The sequence below is a fragment of the Anguilla anguilla genome, chromosome 7 (assembly GCF_013347855.1).
Source record: "Anguilla anguilla isolate fAngAng1 chromosome 7, fAngAng1.pri, whole genome shotgun sequence".
Lineage (NCBI taxonomy): Eukaryota > Metazoa > Chordata > Actinopteri > Anguilliformes > Anguillidae > Anguilla > Anguilla anguilla.
This window is the reverse complement of record NC_049207.1, coordinates 46,915,041-46,936,439: the sequence shown is the minus strand read 5'-3', so window position 1 is coordinate 46,936,439 and position 21,399 is coordinate 46,915,041. Positions and strand designations below refer to the sequence as shown.

The window sequence follows — 21,399 nt, the reverse complement described above, 5'->3', positions numbered from 1 at the left end:
ATATGTAGGGCATTTCCTCTCTCTTTTGCTCCCCCCCCCCCACCATTCTCACTCTCCCACTTTCAGTCTCTTTGTTCATTTCCAGATAACATTTCACAGAAAAGAGAGATGTTGCAAAAGTGCAAAGTGGCTAGATAGGCGGAGATTGTAGAAAAAACGTGACATTGACTGGGGTGATCCAGTTCATTGCAGGAGTGCACTGAAGGTAAAGAGAATGGTTTCATATGAAGCCAGCAATATCTAAGGGAAAGTATGCATCCAAGTAGGAGCTCAGTCAAGCAAATTATACTGTGGGATTTGAAAATAAAAAATAAAAAATTTCATTGTTAGTGAAAGATAAGAACAAATGCTGCTTGAACCAATCCACAGAGACTTTGATATGTGAATGCAAGATGAACCATTAGGAACAGAGAGCAGTGTCCTGGACATCGGCCATAATAAGCGCAGGTTCTGACACCTCTCCTTTGCTCTAACACGCTTCTTGATTTCCCAGAAGAACAAGGCATATTTCCACACGGCCAGATTAATAGCGACAAATAAGACAGCAGGGCAGCGTTTCGTAAAAACAGACGATGCGTGTTGATTCTAAAGGCCTGTGCTGAGTCCCTGTGTCGCCATGCAAAGCAAAATAAATTTCGCTTGAGGTTTTGCGTGTTTACGGCACCGCTGACCTGGTTGACTGGCCGACCATGACCCAGAACACAGAAGTGTGTAATCCACGCAAGTCTCTCTCTATCACCACCATGTGTGAACAGACATTGGCCTTGACTCAGACATTTCTTACCACCTCTGGTGGTAATGAATTAATAAACAAATTTAAAAATAATTAAACAAACTAACAAATTAAATTAATGATTTATACATTTTTTATTTTTTTATTTATTATTTATTTTTTATTTAATTTTATTTGACATTTAATATTTTATTTTATATTTGTATTTTTACTTTATTTAATTTTTTATTTATTATTTTTATTTATTTAAAAAAAAATATTTCATTGGAAATTTTTCATTTAATTTTTTATTTTATTTATTTAATTAATGAATTAGAAAAAATTTTAAGCAGTTGCTTTGAGAAATGTAACAAATAAAATGTTTGATATCAGTAAGTCAAATTTAAGGACAAATGTAGACTGAATCCAGGCCTAGGTTGTGAGAAGAGGGAAAATTCTGTTCTTCTTCAATCTTTCAATTAGCAGTTTCCCTTGCATCATGGGAAGAAGGAGGAATGCCAGATCCACCTCAGCCTGCCTCTCAGCCAGGCTAACACAACAGCACCATAGAATGAAGACGCTTCCAGCTCCCCGAAATCATCGGCTCAGACAGCATCAAAGCGGAACCTCATCCCACAGTCACGCATCCCGAATCTGTACAGCAATCGGCGGGCTTCAGATCTGCAGGACGCTTTGAAGTCTGCATGGGGGGTGGGGGGGGGGTGGAAATGTTTCCCGGGAGATCTCCTGAGAGAGACGATTTATGGCAGAGGCAAACGAGGCACTGTCCTCGGCGGTTGCCACGGCGCTGGACCAGCAGAGGGGTTCGCATGCCGGGGTTTTGCAGGGGTTCACGGAGGTTCATGGTTTATGAAGCAGCTTGTTGGCTGCTGTTTGGCCCACTAATCCCCAGAGAGGTTGCCTGAAAACACAGCGCACCGTCAAACGGGCTCTGTTATTTACACATGTTTTCGTTACACTGTCAATCAGCAGAATGCTCCTGCAGGTCCCTGAAAAGAATTTACACAAATCACATCAAAAGAAAACAAAACATTTTGTTACAAGCAAAAATGCACCATGCAAAGAAAGCAAAATGTTTTTTTTTTTCCCCGAATATTGGTTCTCTCTTCAAAACTGCAGGAATTTTATTTATTCCCAGATGACATTTCGAATAAACACCACAAACATATCTTCCCAGGCTAGCTTTTACGCCCCTATTATCGAGTGGGTTTAAGTCCCCACTGTGCTGTTGTGTCGTCTGGTGAGGGTGTCCTAATAGCCATGTTTCCTGACGGGCGAAGAGTCGCTCCGAATCTCAGGCTCCTCTGTCCTGCTCTCAGCTCTCAGAGTTCTAATCCTGTCAGATTTCCTTTGTGTTCCTTTGAAAGCTCATTCAGGGAGAAGCCGAGGCCAGCGCGGACGGACGAGGAGCTCCCACACTCCGCTCGCCACCCCCCCCGGGGAAGATCGATGTCAGAGAGTTCAAAGCACTTGAAAGGGATTGGAGGTCTCGGTGAGTCAAATTGTTTTTTTTTATATATATCAAGTTGGATCTATATAATGCAAGGAATAAAAACATGCGATATTGACACAGGTAATTTTTTGGACTTAAGTCAGGAAAGGCCTGCAACTGTGCTTGGTTTCACACACACACATGTGTACACACACACACACACACACACACACACACAAGCATGAACACGCGCGCACGCACACCTGCACACCTACACACACACACACACACACACACACACCACTTGTAAATGACTGCAGTTTATTACTGAGAGCTAAAAATGTCAATGCCCCGTCAACTGCAGAAAGCCTGCGACAGAAGAGGCTTTTAAACAGTAAAAAAAAAAAAAAAAAAAGTGTTTCAAAAAAGGAACAGCGGTGCTTTTTACATGGTGACGCTGGCGCAGGTGCCGAGCGGGAGATAAAAAGCTAGCGATGGCCGAATAAATCTCCCCGCTGGGGCCCTCCGTCGGGGCCGGTTTCACTGTTTACTGCCTCTCCGCGGCGCAATGCGACAGAACTGCGGCCGGCCGTCGCCGTGGGACACGGGGGTCGGCGCACTGAGCGCGCTCAGTGGCCTTCCATCCATTCGACAGAATCCAGAATGCAGATGGCTGAATGGTCAGGGTAAAATCCACTCTGACACAGTATTTTTGACAGTAACAGAGCGCACTTTATCCTCGCTGGACTCATTTAATCACTATTAAGAGTGGATTTAACCGTGGGAATTTTGGCCGTGTTTACTTAATCACAGGGGTTACGTTTGTCTTGATTAAATGCTAATTGTTTTGAATTTTTTTTCAGACAGCATTCCTCATTTTTAATTCTTGGATTCACTCAAGAGAACTGAGTCGTCAGCAAACCTGCCTGGTAAAACAAAACAACAACAAAATGATTTGTCCTTAACTTTGACTTACATATAAATGCTTGAGCTAGTTTCTCTTTATTTTTTTGATCATTTTAGTGATCATTGAATTCGTCAAACTGCATTTGTGGAAAAAAAAAAGAAAGATATCTTGCATTTACTAAGTCAATGTAAATGAAGAATGCAGATCTGGTTAGTGGGATTTAGAGTCACAAGAGTTGTGTTTCCTTGCCTTTTATGGCAATACCCATTTTAAGCACATGTGATCCATTACCACGTCGACATCAAGACAGGAGTGCGACAGCTCGAGAACGGTCGAGGAGAACGCTCAACTGTAGAACCTAGTTCATGGCTTCCGGTATTCAATACATCAGGACACACACTTGAGCCCGGATTCAATCAACATACACTCTTAAATCTGACCTACAAATGCAAGTGGCCGGTTTTTTTCGTCTTCAAAAACACAGTTTTTGACAAGATAATTTTATTGATCGCCGGACTCTCTGAACTTGTTATTAAGTCAAAGGGAAGGACGTAGGCTGATTGAATCCAAGCCTCCATCTCTTTTCCAGGAAAGGAACTTGTGGGTCAAGGGCAATAAGGATCGGTGTCGTGGCGATATTACATTACCGCCATTTGAGAGACGCTGCAATCCACGTAAGCGAAAGCGCTTCAGGAACGCAGTTACAATGCGACGGTTGATTTAGCGCAGTTAGAGTTGATTAACTTCCAGGAATGTTGCCATGTACGTACTTGAAGACTAATGCAAAAGGCATATCAGCCTCAAAACATGTGTCTGGGTCTGGTATTTTCTCTCTGGCGCTCTGAAAGCGATGGGCTGGCAGTCATCATTGCGAAAATGCACCGAGCACGATTTAGAGTTCCCGGTGGCACTGCAGCCAAGGGAGACCGGAGCTCTTACCAGACAAAACCCATAACAGTTTTTTTTTTTTTTTTTTTTTTTTTTTTTTTTTTTGAACGTCAACAGGATAATCCGCTGAGAAAAGGTAAGGAGAGGGAGCAACAGTCACCATGAATACCAGGTTTACAATGAAAATCAATTCTCCTTACTTGTTGTCATGGAAACTTACCAAAGGGAATGAAAAAAATGTATACGTATATATAAGCTAGAGAGGAACTCAACATAAACATTGCATGAATGAAATCAGTCACACAATAATACTACATAACAGCCTCAATACTCATATGGTTGCCCTCAATGAGAGACAAGAGGTGGTATTACTATACTGAATATGTAGCCGACATGCTCAAATGCCCCTGGCACATAATGCATTTACGATGCATAATACCCAAAAGACCCATCTTAGTGCTTATGTCAGTCAGGGATTACTATACCAGAATTGGGTAAAATTGTAAAAATCAGGTACAACAGTGAAATAAAGGAGAAAATAAATAATAGAGGTCAGTTCTAATCAGGAAGACTGATGGTACAGAAACAAAGACATAAGTGAATTCCCTGCTGAGCAAGATGGCATTAAAATATGTATTTATACTCAACACAAAAGATCATGTGACTGTTAAGTGAAAACGCGAACCGCGAGTGTCTGTGTCTGTGTGCGCGAGAGATTATGCTGGGAACACCTTTCATGTTGACGAATGGCTCTGTGAACCAAGCAGTTGCGGAGATAAACAAACCCATGCTACATCGGAAGCTAGGAAGCTTCTGCCGATCTATGTGCTGCAGTTTTACAATTACAACTGAGAAGGAGCCTCATAGCGCCGGGAGTGGAGAGCTCCAAAATGGAGGGGTGCACTGGGGGGCGGGGCACAGGTGGTGACCTCTAACTGGTTGCAGCTCTGGGACAGTGATGTGTACAAGGGAGGGGCATCGAAAACTTCTGCACTGGAGAAAAGCCTCAACTCACAACGTGAAGTGTCTTTATATCTATAGGAAGGGACACTGTCTTTCATCTTGTTGACAGTTAAAATTAATTTACTAAGAATGTACTGTACAACTTAGGAATGAAATGAGCATATGTGTGCACATTTGGATACAAAACAGATCGCCTATATGCAGTCATACATTTATCGTAATCCATGAACACACTCACAGAAACACAGGCACAAGAACGTATACACACACACACACCCACGCACATGCAAACACACACTCACTCCCACACATCACACACGCACAAAAACAATCCACTGATTACCTCAAAGCATTACTGCAAATGTCTGTTCAATCAGAGCTCCATTCACAGAATCACATATCTGGGCTATGGGATTCATTGTGATCTAATCAGCATCAAACAGAGCTTAAGGCTGTACCTGTTCTTACTCTCTTCCTAAACTTGAGCCAAATCACTGTCTCCTCCTTCCTAAGACGGAATTGTTAATGAGCCGCTAATGAACAGAACTCAGAGCCTAGTCCCCACCCTGATGCCTCTTCACTGGAGATTCTGTGATACAATGCAACAGTGAGCTCTTTCATGGCATTTGCACACATGCACACATGCCATTGCGCTTTTAATTCAAATTAAAAGTCAGATAAAAGTCCAAACTCCTAGGAATAAGCACACAAGAATGGGTAAGCCTTAAGACCCGATTCAGAGAGAGCCTGACATCGCCTCAGAATTGAATTCCAGAAAAGTGTAGAAACGCCAAAAGCTCTTCCCCCAAACTGGTTCTAAATGACCGTTAGGAGTCGCCGATGAATCAGCGGGTAACCGAGCGTAGGGGGTGCGACTGGGGGAACATCAGGTCCCATTAGATCCCACGGGCACGGAGGCCGAGGGTCAGGAAGTGGTTTTTAAGTGGTAAGTAGCACTTTAAATTCAGACCCCGGACCGAACGGAGCCTCAGGACGGCGGTGATGGACTCTAAGCGGTGTGGGTGGGTGAGAACCCCGACCGCTCGGCCCCTCAATAACCACAGCCAGCGCGGTGCAGGCTGGAAATCCGATAATCCAGCCCAGACACCACGGAGGCGCGGACCAGCATTTCAGCATCTTCCTCAATAAAACCGGCGAGGTTTAGAAGGAAAAAAAAGGTATCTTGCTGAGCTAATAGGAGCATCCACGCGCAACTCATACTCCCGTACATTATCTGCTACATTAGCCCAATCCTGCTTCTTGTAATGTTTAATTGTTCGTTTTACTGCAGTTTTTATACAGTATTCCTATTTTATGTGTTTTTTTTCAGACATGATGCTGTTATATTTTTCCATCTATATTTCACAGTGTTCTTATTTTTACATCTTCTTTAAATGTCGGTGAAGCACTGTGCACTGTATTGCTGGAAAGGTGATATATACCATCATTGTTGTTGTTTGTATAGTAGTACTAGTAAAAAAGAAAACCACTTTCTGGGGAGGGGAGTTTGGACACAGAGGCCTCTGGAGGAGGGGGATGGTGAGTGGGGACGGGGGGAAGAAAGTCTTTACCTCAGAATAGAGGGTGGAGTGGTGGGGGGGGGGGGTACAATTGGGGGGCAGATACACCCCCTGTGGTCAGTTTGTGTATGTCCTGACCCGGGCCGGCTATGTGTGGTTACAGTGACCATACGCACTCTCTTGCTCTCTCTCTCCCTCTCACATGCCTGACAGACCTCTCCACTCAGTGTATGGAACAGCCCTCGAACTGCGCACTCTTGCCCCTTTTACAAACACAGCCTCTGCCCACATGTGCTCAGCAATGCGACGCTGAGAACATTCCGCTTGCAACTTCAGAAGGCAAGCAGCGTGCCATTTTCATCTGTACACTGTGGGCTCGGGAATAATTAATCAATATGGCTTAACCGCATTAACAGCTTTGAACGGGTTTGAGTGCGGGGGATTAAACAGGAATTTTCTAGAAACCAATGTTCATCCCCTTTATTACGCAAAGTAAAGGATTTAATGGGTTTTTACAATTCAAATATTATTTTTTTGTCACAATTTACACATTAGGATTCATTAAGCATCATTTGCAGCGAGTATTTATGTCCCTGATGTCAGAGCAACACAACTGACTGCTGTTTATTTCTGTCTTTTGGTCCTTTCTTCCCTGGCGTCCCTGCTGTTGCTTGTTCTTCTGCATCTTAATATTCTCCACATTCATTCTGAACAGAAACAAACTGTTTAAAAGCTTGTTTTAGGTGCTTTTATACTGCACAGGCTGCAGGGGAGGTGAGATTAACAAAAACCTGAATCACACAACATATAGCATTCGATTAAATTTGACTTTAAACATAAAGCCTACATTAAACTGTCATAAGCTGACATAACAAAGTGACATAACACTAGTTATAACCAGCCATAATGACTTAATAACAGACACGACGAATACATTGTCATGATGTACACAAAAGTATTTCGAAATAACTAAATATGAAACATATACGTGTATATTGTGACAATGTACAGTGCAATGACACCTGCCGCAAACTGCAATTCAAAGTAATGACTGGTTATGACAGGTGTAAAGTTGTTCTTATGTCAGAATTGTGTAGGATTTATGGCACAAGCTTCACGTACAGTGTAACTTATAATTTCATATTCAGAGAAAGGGACTATGGCATAAAAGTGCATGTCACGAGGGACTATTTTATAGCAGGTAGGCGTAGAGTAGTAATACGTTGACAGCCATCAGAGTGATTGACAGGCCTTTCCTTGGTTCCCCATAAACATGTCCAGAAGTAAATACTCCTACCACATTTGTTGTGTTTGCTAGTTTAATAGTCTGGCCACATTTTGCTCTTACATATTTACAAGTTTTGTATTCCTTCGCGACTTGGCTTACTGCTAAGTCCACATTGATGCACTTATTTATGCATTATTTCAGTAAAGCCTTGTGCTTTTATGTGAAGTGGCTTTTCTAAGCCTACAGAGCCACATCGGCTCTTGGATTACCACTAGCCTCTCGGCTAACTTCCGTACACGGCGCTGCGTCAGCATCATGAATGGCTTTAATTGTACACTGTTGCTGGAAAAAAAAACACATTTATTAATTCAGCGAGCGATTATCACCCCCTCACTTCCTAGCAGAGCTGCTTTTGTATCCTCTCCATTTTAACAGCTTAAAAAAATAATGAGCGAGGCCCCAGGAAGTTAACTGCTCTCCAGCAGAGCCAGAGGTTTTCGGCTCTAGTTTCAACAGGAAGAAGCTGCGCGTGAGATCACTTTGAGGCAAATGCCGCCCGGCTAACAGTACAGGATTTAAAAAACAGCCAATCCCAGAGCTGTTTTCAACTTTTAGCGCTCCCTCATTGGTGGCTACTAACAGCAGATGAGTTGTGGGGAAAATGGCCTCCATCTTGCCCCACTGACCGAGTCAAATGGAGGCCTGTGTTCATCTGATGTTTACTAGAATACCAAGCCGATATTTACTAGATTTTTATTACAGCTCCACATTGTAAAATGTTGAACAAAAAACTGATTCTGATAGAGTACTTAAATTCTTACAAACTATGCATTTGTCTCTATTGGACTCATGTAAACACGTTTGTTTATTTAACGAGGGATTTTTTTATGCAGCTAATTAGCTTCTAAACAATGTATTGCTTTACTAATTGTCAAAATCTCCTTATAGTGTAATAAATAATCTTGCCCCACTCCACCCAAAAACCAAGGCTAAATCCCAGAGATCCAGATGTGTAACTGCTGGCAAGAAGATCTGATTACCGGTGTTATCATTCTGCATTAAACTCCGGATCCCCCCTCACGGAATCAGAACACAACGGCGTTCTAATTCGCCGTTACCATTATGAATTTTACATGGGGCTCGCGCTGAACGACTTGGCTTCCTTCCTGAGGGCTCCGCCGCTCTCTTTCCAGTCATGCGCCATGTGGCGTGGCGCGGGCGCGTCGAGAGACGGCATCAGGGTGCCGAGCCGGTTATTAAGAATAAAAATACACAGAACGCGCGAGGGCAGAGCAAGAACAGCTGGCGCTGATTTCCGTTTGGCTTTCGGCTCCTACTTACTTTGTCTTTTTTTTCCGTTTGTTTTGGAAGGACTGCCATTTGCGTATAATCATAATAAAAATCACGTTATAATTCTATCGGAGAAGATAGAAGGTACTTAAATTTTGACTGTAAAGCTAAACATTCTTCTTATACATTTGTTCTGTCAAACAAGTCATATATATTATTTTGTATGTATTTAAATGAACATATACGTTATAAGTTAATTATACTGTTATATTTTTTAATGATTGTAGGTACATGTGGTGATCACAGGTTAGCGAGTATAGGTTATTTAAGGATTGGTACTAAACAGAAATGACCTTCTAATTAAATTGCCTGGATTCTTTGGGGATGATGTCTTTAGGGATACCCTTTAGACCTTCAAGTTTCACAGGCAAAATATAACTATGTGTAGCAGAGCAGCACAGAATAGCCACAGGGTTCAATTTACTTCACAAAGTTTTACCGTCTCCTGGAGTAAAGTTTCAAAGCCACTGACCTTTTTCATTTGCAAGCTACCTGTGGCTTTCAAATGCAAACGCTGTTGTTGGGATCCCATGAAAAGCCTAGCTTGCACTTCTTAGCCGTTTCATATTATGCTGGCCTTTAATGGAGTTTATGTGCAGAGCTCTGTAGCGCTATTTCAACCAGTAACTGGGGTGTCATTTTAAAATGAATTTACAGTAATCAAAGAAGTTGCAAACGGTAGTAAGTTTCATTAGTGCTATAACCTGCAAAAGAGAAATGAAAGGCTCAGCTAGAAAGCCCTGAGAGGTGGTGGGGTGAGCTGGGGCAGAACTTAGAGGGACTCCCCCCCCTCTGCCACACCCCCCCCCCCCCCCCCAAACCACACCCCCGACCCCACCCCACCACGCCCCACACCCCCCACCCAATAGACCTGGTCCTGACTTTTTGTCAACTGTTGGAACACCTTGGCAATCTGTAAACTTTTTTTGAATTTCAATTTTTTGAAAAAAAAGACCAAAGATAATTGAATAATGTCTCCTAAAAAGCGCAAAGAATCTATTAGGCACAGAAATGGATTTGAATTTAAAGGTCACCTTATAACCTGGCTAATTCATTCATTCGTGGCTCCCTCTGGTAATTAAGACCTGTGCCGCCAGACTAATATTCTTATTCAGCAAAGAAGCCTGAAGAGGAAGCTCGCTTTTATCCATTCCAGCTATACTGCTTCTGTCGCCATAAAGACTGGATTCCAAAAAAGTTACATTTTACTGAATTTTTACAGGCACCGACCAAGCTGACACCAATTTAGGGGATTTGAAACAGCAAATTGGTTTGAAACTTTTTTTTTTTTTTTGAAACTTGGTTTTACATTTCTTAGGATATTGAAAAATCACACCCAGACTATTTGGAAAAACCAACCAAAATGAATATTATGAATATTAATTCAAGAACATCTTTTGAAATTAGCATCATCATGAAATCACATTAAAAATACTAATGAGGACTGTTCTACATTTCTCAGGGTATGGTGTGACTACTTATAATTACCCTGATGTTATTCTGTTACTTTTATATCTGATTACCTGGTGGTAACACAATACAAAGTTACTGGGGTTACATTTAAATAAGCATGTAAATGAGAATACATTCAATATGTGCAAAAAGCACAGCATAATAGTTCCTACTAATATTACTAAAGGTGGAGAAAGATAATGAAATCTTGCATACAATATTGCTAGATAAATATGTAAATTGCAGCCACCCAAACTCTATGGGATATCAAATTAATTTGAATATCCTTAGTAGAATTGTGTTTTTAAACACAATTAAGATTTACTGTAAATGTGTAAATACTGCAGGCAGGTCTAAAAATAAGAAAAAACAATCTGTTCCGTGATTGCTCAAGACTTAGAGAAGCTGTGTTGAGGCACATGACACACTGCTATTGAACAGGGAGAGAAGGCTGATATAATTAGCTCAGTGAGGTCTGCTATATTTAGCCCTTTTGATTTGTCCACACTAACAAACACCTCTTTCTCCGATGCCTTCAGTCACAGTCATCAGAAGTCCACTGAAACGTTTAGGCAGCTGAACAACAGTGGAGGGTAACTACCACTGTGCTCAGATGGAGACACAGAATATACACACACACACACACGCACACAAACACCTGCAAGCACACTAACATACACAAACACATATGAACACATACACATACACAGTCAAGGAGAAAGACAGAGAATGGTGCCTATCACCATAGACAGTATTGTCGACCAAGTCAACACTATTGATGCCTGGAACATTCCGGTGGACTGGATCTTTCAGAACAGAGCCTCCAACAGCCCCCTTGCCTCCTGTTCAGGAAGACTTAGGCCAGCCACAGGTACACTTGCACAACATATTACTCTGTACCTAACATTGACCTGCAAATCAACAACATACTCATTTAGAGAAATGTAGCATAGCGCTGATGCTTAATTGCACGTTAATGACTTCATACCATAGGGTGTTCAGAAACTCTGTCACTCCAAACCGAGCGAAAAAGGTTAAAAGAACGGGGAAAGAGAATTCGGGAGCTGCGTTTACGGGGGGCCGTGCGCATCCCCGATTTGCGAGTCATCTCCGTATTCCGAGCAAGTTAGCGAAGCGAGGGGCTGAGCCCACGCACGCTCCTGCGAAAGATGTTTATTCATGAGCGAGATGACAGCGCCGCTCGATCCCGGGTTACAGCTCTGTCGAGTCTGAAACACGGCTAACCGTATGTCCCTCGAGGAAAGAGATAAATAAGGCGACAAAGCAGAAAAATAACTCTGACAGTTACGACCCCACTCGACCTGACTTCTGTCGGTGTTTTTATCTGCTACAGCCATCTCTGTAGTTACATTATCACTCTAAAGTTTACTCTGTTTAAACTATCAAAGAAATTATTCATGCATTAAATGACATAAATCATTAAAATTATGCACATACAGGCCTGGATCCAATTAACAGTTTTCCTTGTTCTGACTGACAAATATGTGCACGTCTTAATTCTTCAATTTCTTTACAAACGCAGTTTAGTGAGAAAAACAATCACCAAAAAGGGCATGTCAAACTGGGTTTTTGGGAAAAAAAATTAAGTCACTTGAATTCATTTGAATGTTAAAGTCAAATATTGAGGCTCAACCATCTATATTCTAAAGTCTAACAAACGCAATTTATGGTGCGTGGAAATATGAACAACGAAACCTTATAAGGGAAAATATTTTTACAGAGGAGCCCCTGGTATAGCTTTACAGACCCTTAGCTTGGGCCGCTATTGGATTTGGGGGTACGTGAGCTGCCCTATAGCGCCCCAGCTCTAATGAACACCATCAGCACCAGCAGGGTCCCAGGAGGGAGATGTCTATCTGCCCTGACCCCAGGTCCTGTGTACCGCATCCCCCCCCCCCCATTCCCCTCCACCACCACCTCACCCACAGCCCTGTTCCCCACCTCGCCTCACAGTAGTCCCAGAGGTGGAGGAAAGAGCCACGGACATCCAATTATCACACCCCCCCCCCCACCCAAAAGGCCCCTCCCCTCCCAGCCCCCGAGCTCAAAATAACTGGAGGCGGTCCTCCGCTCTGCCCGCGCTGCGTCACACTAGCCATGGCAACAGGGCCCCTGCTGACGACACAACCTGCTGCCTTCAAACGCGCGCCCCCCCCCCCCCCCCCCCCCCCCCCGCCCCCCCAACTTCAAAACGCAGTTCCGCCCTGTTTATAATTGTGCTCCTGTGCACTGTAATCCCTGCCCTGATGCTTCCCCAAATATCACAACGTGCCGTTTCATACGTTCTGAAAGTTCCATGTCTCACGTTCAGTCAGGAATAGTCACATCAACCCCAGTTAATATCAACAATCTCCACTTTACATTTTAATATATTAAATAAGTTTTTTTTAAAACATGCAAAGAAAGGTTGTCCATTGTAATGTAATGATTTACCAGATCCCAGATAGCCAACTTTTCTCGTTTCCTGAAAAGTTGGCTATCTGGGAACGCACGGTTTGCTTGATACGACATTGGTGACACTGTGGAAAAACCCACAGATGCTACAATTCTGCGCAGTGTCAGCCTCGTTGCTCTCATGATGGATTCCGAAGGAGGCCCATCCATCATAATCTGTCATAAATCACATAATCCAACTGCTACTTTTTTTCAAAATTTTACACAACCCCTCATGCTTCCTGCACACCCTCCAGAGCGTCTGTGCGGTTGCGAGACTTCGGATGACAAATGCAATCGATGGCGGCCTATCGGCCTCTGAGTTCCTGTTCGGTCGTCCCTCAAGCCACGAAGGCCTGTCGCGCGACAGAAGCGCACGGGGAAGGCTCAGAATCGGGGAGAGGCCAGAGGCGAGCAGGCACGTCCCAAGAAGAGAGCCAAAAACCACAAGAAAAGGTTAAGAAAAAAATATATGATTGATGAAAACTGCTTTTTCAGTACTGGGATCAATTAAAACACAGTAGGATGGTCAAGCGATCCTCACACAAATAAATGTATAATAAATATTCCTCAATGATTAAATACTAACGATGCTGCTTATGAATATAAAATCACAGATATGGGCAACAGATAAAAGATAACTTAAAGATGTTTAGCCCGTCCGCTCATGATGTGAAGATCATTTTCACAGTGACATTTGAGGTGGCATTTCCTTCATCTTTAATGTCACTATGAAGAGTCAGTGGAAATATAGGGGTACTTTAGGGTACCCCGACATTTCATATTGTGTTATTGAAGCGCAAGGGCCTTTTTCAGAAAGAGCAGTGCTCTTCAATTTTTCAAACAGCACATTTCTCAGGGGAAGTGCTGCACTTCAGGGTCATTTCCGAGGAACTAATATTGAAAGGTTCATTGAGCTGTAAATGCTAGTATGAAATGTGGTATATAAACATATTATTTATATTTGGAGACAGCATGTGCAGCATGGACGCACATTTATTAAATGACAGAACAGCACAGACTTTTATCTGAGATAGAAAGAACCTTTGAAGGGGGAGAAGTGCAAACTTTATCAATTCTTTAGGACGGACCGAAGCTAATGGTTTCTTAAACAGCACTTAAGTCTGTTGCTCAGCTTGTATGAGCACTTAGCCGCACGCAATGCGTTTTCCCAGGAGTCACTTCCAGGAAGACGTCTGAGATTTTAATGAGCACCACTTCAGTTGGTCAAACAAAATCTCAGATGTGTGTGTGTGTGTGTGTGTGTGTGCGTGTGTGTATGCCTGTATGTGCTCTTTGACTATACCTATACAATAACCTTACCAATAGATTGACTTTACCTGTCCAACAACCTTACCTATGGATAGACTTTACCTGTCCAATAACCTGACCTATAGAGTGACTTTACCTGTCCAAAAACCTTACCTATAGATTGACTTTTCAAATGAGCCCTCATTAGTGCCTATGGGTCTGGCCATTCGCGAGTAAAGTGCTGATCTGCCTCCCCCTCGCTGTGTGAAATGCAGATTGTGCTGACAAGCAGAGAGTGTAACAGACTGAAGGAAGCTAGTTCACAAAACAACTTAGTATAGTCATATAAAATATATTTATAATTATGATGGATTGCACATAAGGTTTTCACTGTGAGAGAAGTAATTGAAGAGCTTGAAGAAGCAGATCTGAATTCAGAATTCAAAAGCAGATTGAAGAGGGTGCTCTAGGGAGATGGATGGGCCCACTGATTCACATTTAAGTTTTCGCAAATTTAGTGTTCTTGCCATTTCTTTTTATTCCATATCAATTTTCTGTACGACACTTCTCCTAAAGCCTTTCAGCAAGACGTACCAACTTTGTCTAGTAACTTCACCTAGTTGATTGGTCTGTGTGTGTCAACAGCTCAAATACTTTTTTGAGATATTTACAATTTTATACAGAATAATTTCCCATTGATTAACATTGATGGAAGGTTCGGAATCTGAACGAGCTGACATCACAATAGAATGCTGCAGCTGCCACAGATACAGACCGTCTCCCTCTTTTGCAAAGCTTCTGAAGGACGAAACCTCTCTCAAGGTGAGTAATGCTAGCAGAATCAATGAGAGGTCAACCCAAGCTAATATTAGTTTTCTGTTTTAGCAGCATCAATGAGAGGTCAACCCAAGCTAATATTAGTTATCTGTTTTAATTCTTGTGAGCTAACATGCACATTTAAACATTCAAAATAATGTTAACACTTGCAAGATATTGATATTCAAAAACATGCTATAATTGGTTTTCCTCTTATCTGTTCAAAATGTCATTTTAAGTGAAGAAATGTGTCTTTTTTTTGGTGTAGATCACTTGTACAAAACATCATCCAGAGTGTGCAATTTGGAGAGGTTTTGTAACATCATGGAAAAACCCTTGCGACATTTCACTGCCTTTAGTTTTAATTTTTTTGTGTGAAACATGAAACATGGGGATGATCTGTGTATAATAATGTTGCCACTATTAAGTGTATACCATAAATAATTCCTCAATTATTAGTTTTATATGTAGTTCTGTGCCCTTAAAATAATGCCATAATCCATGCCTCCATGGTGTGTAATAAGATTTTATTTAAGAGTAGTGCAAACCGGATGGAAATAGCATTTTTTAAGTGCTTGGGATTATGGTCTTAATCTTGTTTCCCTGAGGGCCATTCAAAAGTGGCTTTTGGAGAATACTTATAAAAATTCCACAAAAAAATTAATACATTTTTTTGTGTGATGCTAGCTTCACGTTTTAAGGTTGCATTCTTGCTTCACAGCCCAATATTTACAGACCCTGTGACTTCAGCGGAGAGCATTGAGCATCGTGTAACCTTTCAGTCTGGTTTATTTCCTGGCTCTGATGCAAATCCAGCGTGACAGGTAGAGATTGGAGAGCAGCCTTCCCCTTCAGGGTCACCTCTGCAGGCATGCCTCTCTCTCTCTCTCTGGAGCCCTCTGGGGCACGCCCCGGCTTCCCACACCCATCACCCCTCAGCCCCTGCCACTCACCGCACCTTGGGTACCATTGCCATGGCAACCGCATCACTCCGGCCAGCCTTGCCTGTCTGTCTGCGTGGACTTTCGATCGCCGCGGGAGTAATCCGCGCAAACAGTGCAAAATATGTTCAGCTTCAGATTGTTAATTAGTATCACTGATGTTGAACGTACTACCACAGCAAGTCAGACTGTTATTTGGCCAGAATTCAGTGACACCTCCATATTAGCTGCGCTCAGAAAACTCTCTTGAGAAGGAGACAATTACCCCGCAAAATGCAAACCATGCACCCCCCCCAAACAGGGGGGACTATGTATAAACAGGGCTGTAATTGCTACACGGATCACTCGGCCTGCATGTGAATGCCCTCAAATTAAAGCTGACAGTCTGTACTTTAACCTCATATACATTGTTTCTTGTCAAGTCTAATGTGCCAGACTACAGAACCAAAACAACAAAAATGTGTCGCTGTCCATTTACTTACACATTGCCCTGTATATGTACAGTATCACATTTTGACAGTATGTATTGCAGCTCAGTGCCAGCTGTCTCAGTATGGCAACCCCAACCTCCTTCCTCATAACACATTTATTAACACGTAGAGGAAAGCAGTTCCCAGCATCCCCCAAAGACCCATTCAGTCACTCTTCCCGATGGCAAACTCTAGCATTTGCACTCACTTTCTCCCAATAGAATTCTGTTCTGTTCTGCTCCCTGCTCCAACTCCATTGCACAACATCAGGAGAGGAGGGCAAAAAAATATTCAGCATTTCTGAAAAGCAGCTTCCATCGGATGCATGAACAGGAGGACAATGTCATCCATCTGTGGCTAAACCTGCCAGAGCCACACCCTCCAGTTTCTAAAGCTTAAAATCTCAGTGCAGTTTTTTCGTTTTGTTTTCTTTGTCATTTTTAGTTTTTTAAGTCATTATGTGAAGGATGTTCATATTTCAATCCAAAGGGTCTGAGAGAGGATCTTAATGCCTGATGATTGCATTTTCTCTAAGCGATTCCGTAGGGACGTAATTAGACACTTTGGCTCAGATAACGCTGCTTTTAAATGCACTCCAATCGTGAAAGCTCTAGGATGCCTATCAAGGCTCTACCCGTTTAGAAATGCTGATCCTCTGGAAAGCTATAGACTCCTCTCACAGCTCCATATGCTCGGTGTCCTCTTGAAGAACACTCATTTGTGGTTTTTGAGCAGTTCTCTTTGTGCTGTCCAATGCACTTACTGCCGACCAGTACTCCGATCTAGACCCTGTTTTTCTTTTTTATTTTACTCAGTGTGACATGTTTGTCCAGTTAAGTGCACAATTTTTTTTTTTTGCATGGATTTTTAACTATGAAATACATGGAAACTGATAAATTATTGATGCAGCCTGTGCTATAAAACAATAAATTATGCATAAAATGGGAAAGGGAGGCCATGTTGAGCAGGCGACAGGGATCTTAGAATGACAGAGGTCTGGACGAGTCAAGAGCACAAGAGCACTGCTTCACAAGTTTTCCCCACACAGTAAATAATCATTTATTTAAAGCAATACTGTTGCCGCACGGAAGCTACACAGAGACATGCTTTCCATCTTTCTCACCCTTTTTTTCAAAGTAGCTCTAAAAGACAACAGAACCCCAACCCCTTTAATCGCTCCCTGCTCTTCAGGGGTACCGTAAGCGACCGGGGTGCGGAATTAGCATTCAGAGAGGGGGGGGGACGTCGGAGCGGACCGCGGACGCCCCTGTGAGCCGCGCCGTCCCCCGTGATAAATGAAGGTCCCTTCCGTGCCGTCGTGAGGCACCCCGCTGTTTCCGCACGTCCGCCGCGGCCGCTGTCTTCGCGCCGAGCCCGGTTTTCCCCAGAGGAGAGGGGGGGACAGCTGCTGGAAGTCGATAAAAAAAACCGAACGGATTCGCGAGCGCAGGAAGCTAGGCGAACAAAAAGGTTTCCGTTTCGCAAAACTCCGGTTGTGCTAGGCAAAAAAAAAATTTTTTTTGGCACGGATGAGTTGAGAAAGAGCAGAGCACTATATGGCACCCTGTTTCTGCTCCAAAACCTGTGCTTGTTTGACAGTGTTTTGATCCAGGTTGATATTTGTCATGTCTTTGTGAAGCTACTTGGATGAAACCATTGGTACGCAGGTGAAAGTTTGTTTCTGGGAGTGTAAATAGTGCGTGAGCGCTGTTCTCTCTCATGTCAAACCACTCTCTGCTCAACAACAAATTGTGGGAGTGATGTGCATATGTTTCATAAGGTAAACCTGCCATGCCTTTCCTTTTCTCAGGTAATAATAATAATAATAATAATAATAATGTTATTGTTGTTGGTGGTGGGGTTATTTTTATTCTTATTTTGAAGCCATAGGATCAAGTGCCTTATAGGACAACCTTACAGCAGCATTATAAAACCAACGAAGTAATTCTACAGTAGTTCTTTCCTGTCTTCATTTCATTATCTGTATGTTAACACATTTGTGCTTTTCTATCCTCCAAACTCACAATTATTTTTAACATGTTCTTTCAGTGTTTTAATGCTTCTCATTTCCATTTTCTGTTTTTTTTTTTACTTCCTTGTCTGTTCCAAATAAGCGAAAGCCCTTTTGAGAAATGACTGTCCTTGTAAGGACTTTAAGTCTTTTTATAGCAACAAACACAGTGGTGTAGAGATGTTACACTTCATCACGGTGAGACCATTTGGCACCGGCATGTGAATACCAATGAATTTACAATCATTACATTGGATTTGAATATCACATTTAAAAAAAAAAAAGATCAGGGGCCTCATTTATGAAACTGTACAGGATATCTTGCAAATTTATCCTCAGGGACAACATTCTTATGGCTCATCTACCAGCTTAAAGCATAAAAACTGCATCGAAATCATGTCAGCATTGATTCCACCTTCTTTGTGTCTGTGTTCTGTAACACAAAAGCAAATTATTGATTAGAAATGAATTACGACAGCCATCGCTTCATTACAGGAGTTACAACAATGCACAATACACCTTTGACACTCAGCATCCGATATGACATCATACTATTCACAAGGGCGCTTTCAATAAAAGCTTCTGCTTGTTTCTGGGCTTCAGGTAGAGAGCTGGAGTAGCTCTGTGTCTGTATCAGGATAATCTCTGTAATAGCATCTGATAGCAGACCGTAGTTAATATTTAAAAACGAAATGCAATCAGAGTACGCGTTCTGTCTCTCCGAGAGGCTGGCACATTTTCCTTTTGTGCAAACATTCTCCCCTCCAATCCCTTCGATTGGCAAAAAAAAAAAACAAAAAAAACAAACAAAAGCAAACTGTTTCCATCAGAAGATATGAGTCAGAGCAGCTAGGACGGGTGTGGAGCGGCTGGCCAGCCGGCCGGCATGCCAGACCCTCGAGCGCTCATTAGAACCGACTCCGCTGACCGAAACAAAGCCGCTGGCCGCCGCGGTCAGCCGCCCAGCTCTTCGCCGTTTAAAGCATTTGTTCATCTGCCATGGCTGTAAAATTTACTCCCCCTTACCCCTCACCCCCCAAACACACTTTCCAATGTGTCTTGGCGTTCTGCATTGGTGTTCTCGTGCACTTATCCAAAATCTTATTCAGTTTGAGTCAGATCCTGCTGGTGTACAGGTCAGAACAGAGTAATAGGCAACTTTATGGGTGATGTCATCAGTGTTGCATTGAGGGGAAGTGGGGGGGGGGGGGGGCTGGGTGGGTGCAATAAAGCTCCAAATTCCTCTTAGCTTCACACCTGAGCTTTAATGTGTGGAAAGGGGCAGGCTGTGACAGCCTGCGGTGACCAGGGAGCTGGGAGTGTTCCCTTCAGACAGGCTCATGACCTGCATCGGTTCAGTAATTTCTCACACGGTGACAGGCAGACACAGATTGTTTAGACACGCCAGATGATCAGCTCCAGAGTTCCTTTCCGCTGCTGTGTTGTCCTTAGTCATGGGCTCGTGGCCCTTGATGAATTCTCAGAAGCCTTTCTGTTGTAATGGATGCAAATAATTTCAAATGCTTCAGCTTCCAAGCCGGGAAGACATGTGGAGCTCAGACTGCTGGTGGCTCATTTGGTTAAGGCACCACACTGTGGCGCATGGATGGGCTCCACAGTCTCAAATTGACTGTGCTACTGCCAACCGTGCCCAGTAGCTCCACAGGGCAGTGCACAATTGGCAATTGTGCCGCCAATAGGGTTCAGTCATGCTCACTAGCAACCCCTGCTGGTCTGCGGGTCGTCTGTGGACTGCATATCAAAGATGCGTAAGGTATTCCTCTGACTCCACTCTGTGTGAGTTTCGCTGTGGTCTGCAGAGTGAAAAGAAGCAGACTGGCAACACCACATTTTGGGTTTAGATACTGAAATTGGCAGTGTGGTTCATGCATGAACACTTCCTCAACGAACCACTCGGTCACCGCCCATCTTCCACCAGGGTCTGAAGACACTTACCTGGACTAATCATCACGACTCTGCAGAGCACTCTCAATCTAGGATCACTCTTATCACTTGAATCCTTCTAATTCTTTCCTGTATCACTTTTATGCTACACTTGTGCCTCCATCTAGCACTTATATTGCCCTTGTATCATTATCTTGATGTTGTAGCTCGTCATGCCTCCTAGTTCAACTTACCATGACTTTCTGACCTAGCCTGTGCTTACTGTGTGAACTGCACTGAATGTGTTCATGGCTATGAATAACTGTTACATAATGAGTACTGAACCTGTTTTTTGTAGTTGTTCCAATGACCTTCGGTATGCACTTATTATACAAATGAAAAATAATTCTCTGGGCCATTGAAAGGTGTTTAAGCTGACTGGCTCCACTGGCAAAATAACAGTGCATAATAAACACCAAACAATGACAGGGGAAAGAAAGAGAAAGAGCCTGAGCTCTTAACAGCATCTGGTGTCAGTTAAGGGTGACTCGTAATGGCCAGGTTCAAATACTATTAGGTGAATAACACTCCTGATGGACTGCAGTTAGACCGCAGTCACAGAACACAGAACTGCATTCGTGACCGTGCCTGAGTGACAAACTCCAGTGCCAAGCCAGGAAAAAGGGTGTTTAAACAGAACAACAAGGGGCGATGAGTCCACCAGAACTGAAGGGTACGAGCCTGGAGGGCCCCAGGTAGTCCCAGGAATAATACAACAGGGATAAGACCATTGTAACATCACAATGCCCATATAAAACATCACAATGCCAGTAGAAACTGCCATTGTGACATCACAATGACTGTAGGAAAAACATCACAATGCCAGTGGAAAACTGAGAAACCCTACAGGGATCCCAGAAGAGGAAAATATCCACTGTTGGACTCCTCTTGGTTGATGACAACTTTCTTGATGAATTTTAGAGCTCTTCTCAGTGTTTCTACAAGTACAAAGTGAGGTCACCACTCTCTTACGGTACCCATATTTTATAATCTTTGGGAAGTCGCAGGAACAATGTAAGCACTTCCACACAAGTACCTC

The 21,399-nt window shown here is 42.9% G+C and overlaps 1 long non-coding RNA gene across 2 annotated transcripts in view; it reads right to left on the bottom strand.

The window, feature by feature from the left end:
• The window catches only part of LOC118231937, a 131,743-nt gene that overhangs the window by 47,050 nt on the left and 63,294 nt on the right, over positions 1-21,399 (bottom strand). The window contains exon 3 of one of the 2 annotated variants that reach the window (XR_004766176.1): positions 18,266-18,849. The exons of the other annotated variant lie outside the window; for it this stretch is intronic. This is a non-coding gene — a long non-coding RNA (uncharacterized LOC118231937). Of the gene's footprint in view, positions 1-18,265; positions 18,850-21,399 lie in introns of those variants that run through there. 2 annotated transcript variants of the gene reach the window in all.